General features: G+C 47.5%; 1 protein-coding gene across 1 annotated transcript in view; it reads left to right on the top strand.

The window, feature by feature from the left end:
• Positions 1-2,291: 2,291 nt before the first annotated feature.
• CNTN2 (contactin 2) overlaps positions 2,292-14,004 on the top strand; it is a 51,345-nt gene continuing 39,632 nt past the window's right edge. The window contains exon 1 of the mRNA XM_048826987.2: positions 2,292-2,524. The gene's annotated coding sequence lies outside the window, so the exon portion shown is untranslated. The remainder of the gene's footprint in view (positions 2,525-14,004) is intronic.

Raw genomic sequence — 14,004 nt, 5'->3', positions numbered from 1 at the left:
TCCTCCTTCCCACTCCCACGTGGCTGGAGGACACCGGACTTCTGGAGTCCAGCCAATCAATACAGAGACATTAATGCATTAATTACTCTTCTGTAATGGCAGGCCATTAATGAATGGACAGACCCAAACCTGATCTCTACATTATTAATGATCCTACACTGGAGCCAGGGAGGGCCAGATGGAATGGATAGAAAGTGAGGGGTGGTCTCTGCAACCTTCCTCAGTCTCCCCCTCCCAATCCAGAAAGGTCCACAGTCTGATTCGAGAGCTGTTTGATTAGCCACCCTAAATTGTGTTGCCATCGGATGGGAGTTCAGGGCATATTCATCATTGCCTAGCACGCCCCGAGGGCTGTGCGGAGAGTTCCATCTGGGAGCAGTGTCCAGTTTCACCGTGTGCTTTGCAGCATAGTGGAATATATTAATTAGCACAGGGGAGTTGAGGGGGCGGCCAGGCCAAAGTCATGATGCAACTCCGGGTGATAGCAACAGCCAGTGGTTATCATCTACAGCTGTTCGGGGGGGGAGGGGTCTGTGAAGTGAGTCTGGGATCTCAATCTAGCCCCCTCCAGGGACAAATGTCTACATCACAAAACCAACCAGCACCCTTTGAGCAGTCTCAGCCGACAGGCCAAGGATGAATGGGCTATGGAGAGTGAATTCCTGTCTTGCCCTGCGGAGGGATCTCTCCAGGGTAGAAGCGAGGTGGGCAGCCCTGCCCTGATGCCTCTGCTGCGCCTGACGCCTCCCGTCTCCATGGCTTGTGGAGAGAAATCACGAGTCTGGTGGAAGCAGACACAGCTCTGTTGAAGTCAGCGCATTGCACCTGCTTGCACCAGGGTCCCAGTGCCCTCTCCCATGCTCCGGCTGTGTAAACTTGTGAATGGAAAGACCTGAATGTGGGGGCAGAGGGTTACTCTGCTTTTATTCTCCTTATTCATCTCATTTCTGATTTGGGGAGGATCAATATTTTCAGTTGCTGGCGGAAAAAAAGGGTTTGAACCTTAGTTCAACCAGGGACTCTGCGCGCAGGTCCCCAGGAAGCAGCGTGCTTTGAAATCCCCCTTGCTCTGGGGTTTCAGTGCCCTTGGGGCATCGTGGAGCAGATTTGCTAACTCATGGGCATCCCTGCCACACTTCATGCAGAACGGTTTTACCTTGATAAATGTCTCACCTCCCCCGGTATCTCTGACAGCTACAAAGGAGGAAGGATGGGCTCGTGGTTAAGGCACTGGGCTGGGAACAGGAAATGTGCGTTCAATTCCCAGCTCAGCCACAGCCTCCCTGTAGGACCTTGGGCAAGTCATTTAAATGCTCTGTACGTCAGTCCCCCATCTGCAGCATGGGGATAGTGATCCTTCCCTCCCTACCTCCCAAGGCTATTGGGAAGATAAATCCATTACCGTCTGTGAGGTGCTCAGACATCCCTGACATGGAGGGCAGACATATGCCTAGACAGAACTAACATTGACAAGGACACCTGTCAGCTGAAATCACGACAGCATCTGCTTCTGGTGCAAAGTGGAGACCCCGGCTTCTGTAGGCAGCAGAGAGAGTCCTGGACTCCATCCCCGGAACATGAGAGGAAGTTTATGAACTGGGTCCGAGCTTTGACGTTAGCCTTCTCTCTGTAATGGGACAGAACCGGAATATGCCCCTCCCTCCCCCCATGCTTGTGGAAAATTTTAATCTGAATGTATTTTAAGAGATGGGCCTGAGACCTACAGTCAATTCCCTTCCTCCCCATCTCCAAATAAACTTGGCTGCAAGCAGAGTTTCCCCCTCACCAGCAGCATGTCGCAAGGTGTTGAGCCAACAAATCAAGGCTTGCATAATTCTGTGCCCTCCCTGCTCAGTGGGGTTCCTCAAGATCTCAGGCTAAGGGGGTTCCACTGGGTCTAGTACCCGGTAATATATTTTGTGAGGCATGACCCTCTCCTGGCAAATTCACCCTCATATCCCAGCCCGGGACACAGAGCCCCTCACTTCCCAGTTCACAGCCACGAGGCTGTAATCCTGGAATTCTATCCCTCCACTTGCTTCTCCCTCGCACCATGTGCCTCCCTCTGCCCTACTGATGGGGTGAGGAGCTGGAGACAATCAATACAGGGCCGGGGTTTCCTGATCCAGGCTGATGAGAGCAGCAGCAGCTCAGGCTGAGGCAAAGCATGAATTATGTATGATGCTGCAAGTCGCCGGCCCTCTCTGACTGGTCCTTGGACCAAGGCAAAGGAGGTAAAGACAGAGAGCGAGCGAGAGACCACTCTCCAGAGACCCAGAGCGTTGGCTGAGAGGGAGCGAGCGAGCAGGGGAGGGCGGGGAGGGAGGAGCACATCCTTATGCAGAGATGCTGCAGTGGCTTTGGGCACACACAGCCAAGCAGCAGCACAAAGCAAGAACTCGTCTGAAGGAGGAGAGCGGGCAGGAGAGAGGAAGGTTGTTGCAGCATCGAGGGCTCTAGGATCTCCCCTGCATACACGCCACGCACACGCACACACATCAACACACGTGTCATCCAGCACAAGGTAAGTGGTCTCTCTCTGCGCCTTGATTTGTGGTGGGGGAAGAATTATCTGGATTTCAGGGAACCATTTCTAAGCCAAGCTAACTTTCAGTGACCCCAGGGTGATGCTCATCTTTTCCAGGGAATATGGCACTGGTAATACCTCCTAGGGCACCTGCAAGCCACCCATCGGCTCCATAAGGGGATGGTCTAAGGCAACAGTGTGGGGCTGGTTTTGTGTGTTTATCAGATGGTGATCATTTTGCAGGAAATGCAGGCACTGGCTGTGCTGGAAAAGGGATGGAGGTGGAGTGCGTGTGTGTGTGCGCGGGGGTGGGGGGGGGGAATCCAAAGAACATGTCCAGGAATTTGTCAGTTCTGGTGGCGGAATAGAGATAGCCTCATCCAGCAATTTCAAAACCGACAGGGTTGTAAAGCCGAGGCTGCTTGTGTGGAATAGTGCTGGGGTTTACTGCCCTGCTTTCACGGTGTGGTATTACGTTGGGGGTGAGGGCGGCACTTTAAAAAGACCATTGCTATGATCACAGCTCCTGAATTTCTGATTCGGAGGGCAGGAAGCATAGAGTGCAGCTCACCAAAGCAATGTTCCTGCCCTCTCTGTAGAGCTCTTTAGGCTTGCACCCAAGGCAGCTTGTAAACACAACCTGAGAGAGATCTGGAACAGGGTGCAGGCAGAGGGATGTGGTGAACCTGAGTTCTCCACTGCAGAAAGAGGGGATCAGAAAGACCCTGGCCACCAGCGTCCCCCCTCCTGTCCCTGCGCCTAATTAGGACTCCAGAGCTCAAGCAGGAGGGCAAAAGTTCGGGCTCTTGTGTGTGCACAGGATACTTGTCCGTGCTTCAGGCTGGTGAGGGCTTGTGTAACGTGTCTGGGTGCTACGAAGTGCTACAGCAGCACAGGGCACTGGTGGGGCCACAGTGATTTTCAGTGGGGCTTGCCTGAATTAAGTCACAGGTGAAAGCCTCCATGCTGGCCCTGCAACATCAAGCAGGAGCGAAGACAGAGGGATGGATGACATGCAGGAGATCACAGGCAGGAGGGCCTAAGGGCTCCTCTCGGCCTTCTTCGCACCCAGGCATTCAGACTGCTGATGGGGTCAGTGCCAGGGTGAATGCGATAATGGCTGAGGCTGTTTTCTGCAGCTTGTGTTTTAAAAAGTGGGTCTCACCCCTTGCCCCATTATCCCATCCACTCCTGTTCCATTGACTTCCCTACAACTTAAAAGGGTCTCCGGGACTTCAGAATCATGCATTTATTTCGTGGGGCGGGGAGGGAGGTCATTTAAAATTAGCTTATTTTTCTTTAAAGAAAGGAACACTAGTTGATCCCTTGGACAGGAACTAAAACCCTTCCCAGCCATGTCCTGGGCAATTCCCCTCCCTCGCCAGCCCTGTTCTAGTGCAACTTTGGGCAGGGAACCTCATTTTCTGATGCAACTAGCAAGCAACAGCCAGTGCTACCCATAAGACAGCAATCTAGAAATAAGAAAAGGAGTACTTGTGGCACCTTAGAGACTAACCAATTGGTTAGTCTCTAAGGTGCCACAAGTACTCCTTTTCTTTTTGCGAATACAGACTAACACGGCTGTTCCTCTGAAACCAATCTAGAAATGAATCTTTCCTAAATCCAATAAGACCCACTAATCATTTAGTGACACTGCCTAAGAGCATTGGCGGCTGAGAGCACGCACACATGCTAGCCCAACACCAATGCATCCTTTTGTTTCAACTGGATTCTTCTTCACTTCCTGTCCTAAACAGTGATGTCCTGTTAATCAGCTTCTAAGAGCCAACCAAGCAGTGGCTGAGAATGGGGTCAGTGAATCAGTAAAGCACTGGGTGAAAAGTGTACTCGGGGTAAGATAATATTGAACTTCAGTGGAAGTCTCGTTGTTGAGTCCTCTTCAGTCAACAAAGCAGGGCAAGAAAAGAGTCCATGTGGACTGTTTCCCTGCTACCCCAATTCAGAGAGGGGCTGGGTTTAAAAACTGGCAAACCTTGTCTTGTCAGCTGAGGACTGTGATAGCCAAACTCTGGGTTGGCACCATCTCCTCCTCTTCCAAAGAGCCTGCATCCCTTACACACACAACATGTTCATTTAACCACTGGGCTACCAGCATTGTAAGCTGAAGTGTTTCGGGTCACGTGTACTTTAAGAGGAGTTTTTAAAAAGACATCTAAGGAATTCAGACACACAAGTTCCATTGATTTTCACTGTGCTCCTAAATACCTGAAGCACTTGTGAAAATCTTTTCCCTCAAGGTGCCCTGCATGTTGCAAAGAGAGTATTGAGGCTAACCTTTGAGGGTAACTTTCAAAAGTTACCCTCAAGTAAATGTATCATAATATTCTACAGTAGCGGCCCAGCATGCTCCATCTTACAATAGCAATGATGCTGCAAGGCTTGTACTGAGTACTCTAAAATTCTCTAGGACTAGGTGATCAGGAGAGTGGGTCTGCTCAGACACTGTCAGCCTGAAAAGCTCACATCGACTTTACAGTGTGGTTTTAGCTTGAGCTGGAATAAACATCCCCTTTTTTCCATGAATTGGTGAAAATCCGAAATTCCTTCCAGCCATGACTTTTATCCCTCACAGGCCATGGGTGGGTTTTCCCAGGCACGGACTCCTGCTCTGTCACAAAGGACTGTCCTCACAATGTAAACAAGTCCCCCTGTGGCAGAAGCTCACTAGAAATTCGCTGTTAGGTCTAGAGAGAGATAAAGTTACATTTCAGAAGTCTGTCTGTTGGCAGAAGCGGGATCTTCCCCAAAACAATGCAAACACTCGAAGAAATTCAGCTCTGAGGTTTGACCTTGTGTGATCCTCCACTCCAGCCTCCAAAGCCGTGTTCACTTCTCTGAACACTGGCCTTTGTCTCGCCCAGGAGGAGCTCACGAGGTGAAGTGGCCTCTCCCCACTAGGGCCAGACAGGCACTCTAGGGAACACAGGGATGAGAACCTGCAGTTCCCAGTGGGGTGTATGGAAGCTATATTTGCTCAACATCAGGGCTTTCTAGAGGCAGCATCTCCTAATAGCAGGGGGCTGAGCTGGAGGAAAACTCCTGTTCAAAGTGGAGAAAGCAGCAGGCTAAAGAGCACCATCTGCCCCTGAAGAACTGAAATCATGGCTCACTACTGCACAGTCACTCCCTTTCCCCAGCCTGACAGCCCCACCCTGCCCTGTGGAAACACACCATGGAACACCACACTTACCTATAGTTTCTTCAGTCTTCTCTCTCCCTTCTAGTACCCTCTTTTTCCTCCCTTTTCTTTCCCTCTCACTTCTTTATCTTTTAACATTTTCTTTATCTTTTCTTCTTTCCTCCCCTTTCTTTCCTTCGCCTCTTCCCTCTTTTTTCTTTTCCTTTCCTTTTCTTCTTCTCCCCCTCCATTTTCCTGGCCTCTCTCATTTGCTTTTATTCTCTCTCTCTCTCTCTGTCTCCTTTCTTTCCTTCATTTTTAATCTGCTACTATTAAAAATTTGCATCGTGGTAGTGCCTAGAATTTGGGTCAAAACAGCGGGGTTTTTGGTTTTTTTTGCAAGAAAACTGGTTTTGACCAACATTTTCAGCCACCTCTACTCAGGCTTCTGTCCCAGCTCGTAGTGCAACAGCCAAGGGAGAGCGACAAATTGCCACTGGGGGTAGGATCAGGTTACACACAAAAATCACCTCAGTGGCATGAATGGTTATTCTTTAGCTTTCAGACACAAGACACACACAGAGCTTCGTTTCAGCCTCTATCTTTTTATGATTTATATCTGGCGCCCCAGTCAGAGTGCGACTGTGCTAGGTACTGTACAAATAAGTCACACAGCTGAGCACAGTGCAGAATCTATACACAACAGAGTACACCATTCACACCCATGGAAACATGGGCACCCATGTGAAAACTGACCTTAGATAAATCAAAGCAAGGCCAGTTTTTCAGGTTTTCACATTTCATTGCATACCTGAAGCTTACTCTTTAGGGGGAAAACATATATAAGCCCCAACTTGTTTTAATAAAGTCTTAATAAATTTATTAAGTGTTACGTTCATTAAGAACTTGAACCAAGGACTCATTCCCAATAGGCAACTCCCTGCCCTAAGCAACCATGTTAAATCAGTCCCAAGGTTTCCAACAGAATTTTGTCTGGCCTTTAGAGACTATGTCAAAAGGCTGCGCCATCTCTGTAAAATGCTTCGAAATTTTTCTTCAAAAAGTAGCAATTCCACGCAGCCACCTGAACACCACAATTACCACATGCTGCACCTCACAGCCACTTGGAACCTGACAGCAACTACAGGGACAGATCTTCCCTGAGCCAAATGCACAGGGTTCCATTGCTCTTGCTAAAGCAGAATTAGTGTTTGCAATACAGGGCCTATGACATACATATCCTCACTTCTGTTTCCCTGCAGCAGAAGGCAGTTGTGCTACATACACTAGTCAGAATTATTAATCCACTGGGCAGCCGGCATTTTGCTTGTCCCTTGGGTTGTTTGCTTGACAGAGGTTTCCCTGCAGCTATTCTGCGTAGTTGTGGGCACGATCCCTTTCCTCAACAAACCGCTGCGCTATCACCATCCTTGGCAAGTGAGATTTCTAAAACTGCCAGAGGCTTTACTGCTCTGCAAACATTATTCCCAGGAGTACTACATCCATGTGGTTGGATTCCTGGGAATGGCAACTGGCCTTTCTGAATATGGGATTCTCTGTAGGAATGAAAGCGTGTGGCCAGACATGTAACCATCTACCAGTCCTCCAATGCAAAAGCAGATTATCTCAAACTAGAAAACAACCGTGCAATGTTGTCATGTAAACAAACACACGCTAAAGACTCAATAATTAAAAGGGGGGTTTCAAGGATGGTTTTAGAAACAGGTTAAACAGCAGAAATTCAGAAAGTAACAAAAAAGTTACACACAGAGAAATCATATGAGGCAAACGGAGGCAGACAAAAAATTCTAAAAATTATCTGCATCAGTCTTTCTATAAATCAGGGCATCCCATGGCATGTCTATGCTGCAAAAAAACCCACAGCAGCCAGTCAGAGCTCAAGTCAACTCACTTGGGCTTGCGAGGTTCGCAGTATGGGCTAAAAGTAGCAGCAGAGACCTTCCCACTCAGGCTGGAGTTTGGGCTCTGAGACCCTTCCCTCCCACCAGGTTCCAGAGCCTGGGCTCTAGCCCAAGTGGGAACCTCTACACTGCTCTTTTTAACCCCATAGCACAAGTCCGAGTCAGCTGACCCAGGATCTGAGACCCGCCGTCCTGGAGTTCGGGGGTGGGGGGGGCGTGTTCCCACAGTGCAGACATACCCTCAGATGTAATATGTTTATCTGCAATGTTTTTCAGCCACCACATGTCTCTGTGTGCTGTACAGTGGTCCAGGCAGAGTGTGGCTCCTGCTAAACAAAAGAAACAAAGCTGGAACACGAGTTATGTGGAAGTCTGTTTGCTTGTTTTTATAGCTGTTTTCTTTACAAGAGTGCCCTGTTTACAACAGCCTATGATCCACATATTTTGACAGCAGTTGTACAGTCCAGTATTTTACAACCTAGCAGGATGTTTAATGCTGGGGTAAAGGGAGAATTCCCATGCTCTCCAATGGGATATGGCAGGTGTTTCCATCCTGGAAGGATTGTAAGATATCAGTCCTGATTCTTGACCCTGATCCAAGACTTGAATTATTTATTTTTGTTATTTATGGTACAATGTATAAAGCTATTGGTCTTATTTCCTAGAGCTGTGTAATCTGGTGGTGAATCCATAATCTCGGAGGGGAAAGGGATAGATTTTTGTGGTAGGCTCTTTTTATTTTAAGGAGGGGCTATTTGACACTTCCGGATGTTAAAAATAACCCCAGCCATCATAGAGTAGGGAGCAGAAAGTGGAGCGAGGAGGTCAAAGGGCTCTGGAATTTATCACATGGACATAACAATGCGCAGTGTGGTATCAATAAAAGTGGGGTGTGAAGTATTGTTTTTCTTGAGTCACACTTGGCCGGAAGGGATGAACACTTTATCCTACTTGTGCATTCATGTGGGGGCATTGGGTGGTCACCACTTTCCAGTCTCCTGCATGCTGCCAGGGCTGGCATTAGGCGCTGCAGCAGCGCCAACGTGGGCAGCGTGGCCAGCTCCCCCACCATCTAATGCAATGGGTTGACGGTGCTGCAGCTATGTGCTGGAAGAGCGAAGGATACTGTAGCCCCAGCTGCTGCAGTGACCTGCGAGTGCTGATGCTGTGACAGGGCCCACGTGGTGAGTTTAGAAGCAGTGCAATCACTGTGCTCTAGAGACGCTGGAGCCCTTTGACACTACTGAGGCTTTCCAAGGGGCGGGTGGTGAGGTCTTTCATCCCTATAATCTCTCCTCTGGTTTTGGCGCTTGCCAAGCAATGCACCCTCCAGCAGCTAGGAGAGCACAGAGACAGACTACCTCAGGGCTAGGAAGCTGTTTTTATCCACACATCAAAGGGTTTCTGCTGACACCACCATGGTAACGATGACAGTGAAGAGCAGGTAGTTTGGGGAGTTGTCAGTGCAGTGGATGCCCTAAGCTTTAGTCAGAATTTCCCTTTGCTGAGCTGTGTACCTATGATAGATGATGCAAGACTTTAAGAACAAGAGATTTTATTTAAAGCATTTGCCAAAAGCCCCTCTCTTGTTTTGGAGATTTTATTTTTCTGGAGATCTAATGGACAGAGCATGGGACATAGTCAGAACACCTGGATTCCATTCCCATCTCTGCTACTGACTCAACCATGTGACCTTGGGCACCTCACTTAGCCTGTCTGTGCCTCAGCTTCTCCATCTGAAAAATGGAGTTAATAGTCAATATCCCCTGCATGAGGAGGGGGTTGTGAGGTTAAATTCAATCATGTTTCTAAGGGGCCTTGAAACACAATATATTGCCATAGTGAGCTCCTGTTACGGGGACCCAATGTTTTAAATTTCAGCACCTACTATCAGGAGCCAAAATCAGCCTAAACAGTCTCATAAACACCTAAGTGATGAATTAGCACTTTTTCCTATTTTTAATCAACTTACATTTTCACCACTGAGGGAAAGTTATTCGGTGGGGATGGGGATCAGACAATAAATGATTTAACAACAGTAGACACTGAGATTCAAAAAGTTAAAGCTTCAAAACCATTCAAACAAAACCTGTCAACATGACATGTCAAAATAGACCAAGTAAATATCTTTAAATCAGACTATGGTCTCAGGCAGTGGGTTTCTTACTTTGCCTAGCTGTACATTTAGATCATCATCTATGGAAATATTTTTTTCATCATTTGTGCATACACAGTGAAATCAATATTTGCAGACATTTAGGGATAAAAACCTAATATTTCTAGGCTTGGAAGGATTAGGTGGAGACAGGCTGAAGGAACCATATTCAGATTTCAAACATCCGACAGTCCCAGGGCAGGAGGCAGGAATTTGGTTTGGCCAGTTATATAGCATTTTCCATCAACACCTCTCAAAGCACTTTTCAAAGGAGGTCATCATCAGATGGGGAAACTGAGCCACAGGGAAGGGGAGTGAGTTGCCCAATGTCACGCAGCAGGCCAACAGCAGAGTCAGGACTCTAACACAGGACTCTTCGAACCCAGTGCTCTATCCATTTGGCCACATTGCATCTTGTTACAAAGAAACAGTCCCTTTGCAAAACTCAGACCTAGATTCCAAATAGCCCCAAATATTGAAGTGTTGGTCCATCTCTAATAGTGGGTATTTTGATCTCTTTTTAAATTTGTCTCTGAGAGTAGCACCCAGAGGTCTCAGTCAGGAACAGAGATACATTATGCCAAGTGCTGTACAAACATGTACAAAGACACAGTCCTTGCCCCCAAGACCCTACAATCAAGGCCTTGATCCTGCAAGCTGCTGTATGTGGACAGATCCTGCCTCATCCAACTACTGGAGTCAATGCAGCTGATTTGCCTGTATTGAACAACTTTCAGGAGCAGGGCCTAAATGAGGGGAAAGATTGAGAAGTACAGAGACACTGATACAATGCAGCCTTGGGACCTGTGACTTACATAAATGCATTCCCCAATTACTATTTAAAAGCATTTAAAAGAAGCAGAAACAAAGGAGGGATTTTAGAAGACTCTGCCTTAAGCCTGATAGCCTTACTAATGTCCTGCTCAGAGCACATCAGAAAGCTCTGCCTGATACTTATACTAGCATGAGAGAAATAAGATGGGTATATTTTTGTCCCGGTGTGGAAATAAACCTCTCACTGACCTTAGGGGGAGGCATATAAGTGCATCGAGAGCAGAACCTGTGAGGTGCAGAGCACCTGTTTTCACAATGCATAGAACAATCTGCTCCTATGAAATATCAGTTTGGAGATTTCAAATCCATCTGTTAAGCCAGACTTTCCAAAGAGCTCAGCTCCCATTTAAGCACCTAAATAAAAGGCAGATTCCCAATGTGCTGAGAGCTCCTCTCAGAATCTGGCCCACATAGATCTCTAGACCCCATCCATCTCCTTGCTGATGAAAGATTGTTCCCTACTGCATGTGTGTTCATGGTTTGTTCATCCAGTCTAGTTTCACATGTCCCAAGTGATGGGGTTTTGCCACTTGCCTTGGGAAAGACTTATCTGTTGCTCAGTATATTTCACGGTCAGGAAGTTTTTCTTAATACAGCCTAAATTCTCCCCTTTTCTCAAGCTCATCCCATTATACCATATACCATGCTAAATAATTCCTTTTCATTCCCAAACATAGATGACACCTTAGGGGCACTTTGGGAGACAGGAACCAGGAGATACTTATCTGTAATTGATAATGATCAACAGTCAGTTTCCATTAAGGAATAAAATAATCAGTGACCAATAGGTCACCCCATTGCAGCCAAGAAAAAGTAACTGGCACGTCTTGGAGCTAAAATCAACATTCCCGCAAAGTAGCAAGGAGAAAGAGGATGAAGCCTGACCTTGACAGAACCAGCTTTCCAGCGTGGGGCTGCCAAATGCAGGCAAAGCAGCTGCAGAATCCTGCAGGAGAAACCATCACCAACCGGGCATCAGCTAAGCATTGGAGCCTCATCTCCGCATGCTTCTGTTTGCCCAGCTGCATTACCAACTTACAAAATAAAGACTCCCAAAGCCTCTTCTCTTCAATCCAGGCAGCACACACCCCACCACAAGCCAAGTAACTCAGGTCATTGAAATGTACTGGAGTTTCCTTGGGTTCAGGACGCACAGCTCTGTGTTGCATTCATTCATGTAGATCATTTTAGGCAATTAACAAATGCAGAAATATTGTGTGCAGGCCTATGTGTTAACGAACAGACTCCCCTACACTAAGGGTCCTACAGCCAATAAACAATTGCAAGCTTCAAGCCTCCACCCTTTGCATTATGCCCTTCGTAAGGGCCACATCCTGCAATCTGATTCACTTGGGCTAGACCTTTGCGCAGAGTCCACAGAATCAAGATCTGGCCCTAAAAGACCAGCTCTGTAAGGAAAGTGGCAGAAATGAGCATTGGTCTCTGGGGACGCCTGTCTCAAAAGTAGGGTAGTTTCCATTGATATAGATAGCAACTCTATATGTTTAAAATAATTCCAAATCAGTTGTTTTGCATGAAGTTGTAAATACACTTGAGATGAGACTGAGACCTGGGGTGGGCAGGGTTTCAGAATGACTCCTTAAAAAAAAAAAAAAAGAAAGAAAGAAGGAAGGAAATTAAAAATCAGAGCTGGGCCCAACCTAAAACCTCAGACCCAAACCTCCAAACTTTGGAGCTGCCTCCAAATCTGAACTGGGTTCTGGATCCAAATTATGCAGTTGGCCCCCCTCTTTACTACAGAGCAAAAGCAAGTGACAGGGTGCTCAATACTTGGGTTTTAAACATTGCAGCTCTGAGCTCATCTCTAGAAAAGAGCAATCTAACTCAGGAAGGTGAGCCAGATTCTGACAGTCATTTTTAGGGGGCAATAAGTCCAGGCCAGTGACTCAGTAGTAACACAACACAGGCCCTCAGGGGGTTCCCCAAACTTGTAATAGCTGGGAATGCAGAGTGGGGCTGGCATTGATGGCTGTGCACAGAGATGAAGGACAAATGTTTAACTATCAAAGGAAGACCCACCAACACCAGATTCTTACTGGCTTAGATTCCAAACCCTCAAACTCTGTGCATGAACCCGGGGCTGTGATTGCCCTGTTCCAGCAAAGCCCAAAGAGGGACGTTTATGGGGTACTCTGCCACGTTTTCCTTTCCAGCAAGAGAACAGGGAGCTAGGCAGCACTGGGGCAGTCTAACCACTCACCCCCTCTCAGTTTGTTATTTTAAATCCCTGTTTTTTTTCTCTTTCATTCACTGCAACTTACCTGTTCCAAGCTGCTGCTCTGCACCTCAAGCTCTGCTTGGCAAATGAGCTCCAACATGGACAGCAGCTGATTAGAGACTAAATCCCACCCCCAGTTAGTGCTAATTCAGGCTAGTAGCCAGCAAAGATATGGTTAGCTAGACTGGACTTGGTGAGCAATTAGCCTCAGTTAGGCCCAGCTGGGGGTTGTTCTCTGGCCTGTTTCAGACACAGGCAGTTGTTCTGTTTGTTTATTTTGCTCACACTGCTGGGATTTAATAAGCATGTCTGGTAATGAAAGCACCTGAGTGCGCAAGCAGTCTGGCTGTGGTTATTTCTTCCCCTCCGCTCCCCATCCCACACCACACTATTAGCCTCCTCTTTTGTTAAGTGTTTCTAGCCACTTCCCAGCCAGTAGGAGGCTCTGGAAAGCTAAAGGAATTTACCAACTTCTGCATTGACATCCAGGCAGAGGGAGCTTTGCATTAACTTCAGTGTGGCTCCAGGCAAGTGCAAGGTTGTGCCTGTGCAGATCCAATTCCACAATCAGGGCCTTTATTTCCCCTACTTTTCAGAGTTAGAGCTGGTTAGAGGGGCTTTGCACCATTAAGTTTCCAATAGCCGTTGGTCATAGGGTGACCAGACAGAAAGTGTAAAAAATCAGGACACTTGTTTTTTCCAGGTGGGCTGACGAGGGTGTAGTTACACATACAAGACAAAGACCCTAATGTTGGGACTTTCCGATGGTCACCCTAGTTGGTCACCTTTTCTAGTCGCTGGTTAGAGCAGGCTGGAGCCCTGCCAGAGATGGGTGAGCAGCATTCTTCAGTACTCAAGCTTCAGAGAGCGATGGCTTGATGTCTGCAGCACCGTCACCACACTGGATGTGATTCAACCCCTGGAGGTCTTTGACCAGAAGGAGAAGTTAGCTACTGTCCTATGTGAAGTATCCCTTGCCCTGAATGTGCAGTCAGCCTAGAGGCCCCAGATGGGACAGAGCAGATGCTCAGCAGCTGTTGTGTTTCCTATGTTAGTGGTGACAAAATAACTCTAGACTGCAGGTGTAGCGTGGACAAAATGTTATACAAACCACCTGTACAGCTCTGCCAATGCCACTCAGTCCTGACCTCATCCCACTTGTTGCTTTGGACCTTGGCTACTAGACAG

This window comes from Caretta caretta, chromosome 21, assembly GCF_965140235.1.
Source record: "Caretta caretta isolate rCarCar2 chromosome 21, rCarCar1.hap1, whole genome shotgun sequence".
In the NCBI taxonomy this organism is placed as follows: Eukaryota; Metazoa; Chordata; order Testudines; family Cheloniidae; genus Caretta; species Caretta caretta.
This window is presented reverse-complemented; position numbering and strand designations above follow the sequence as displayed.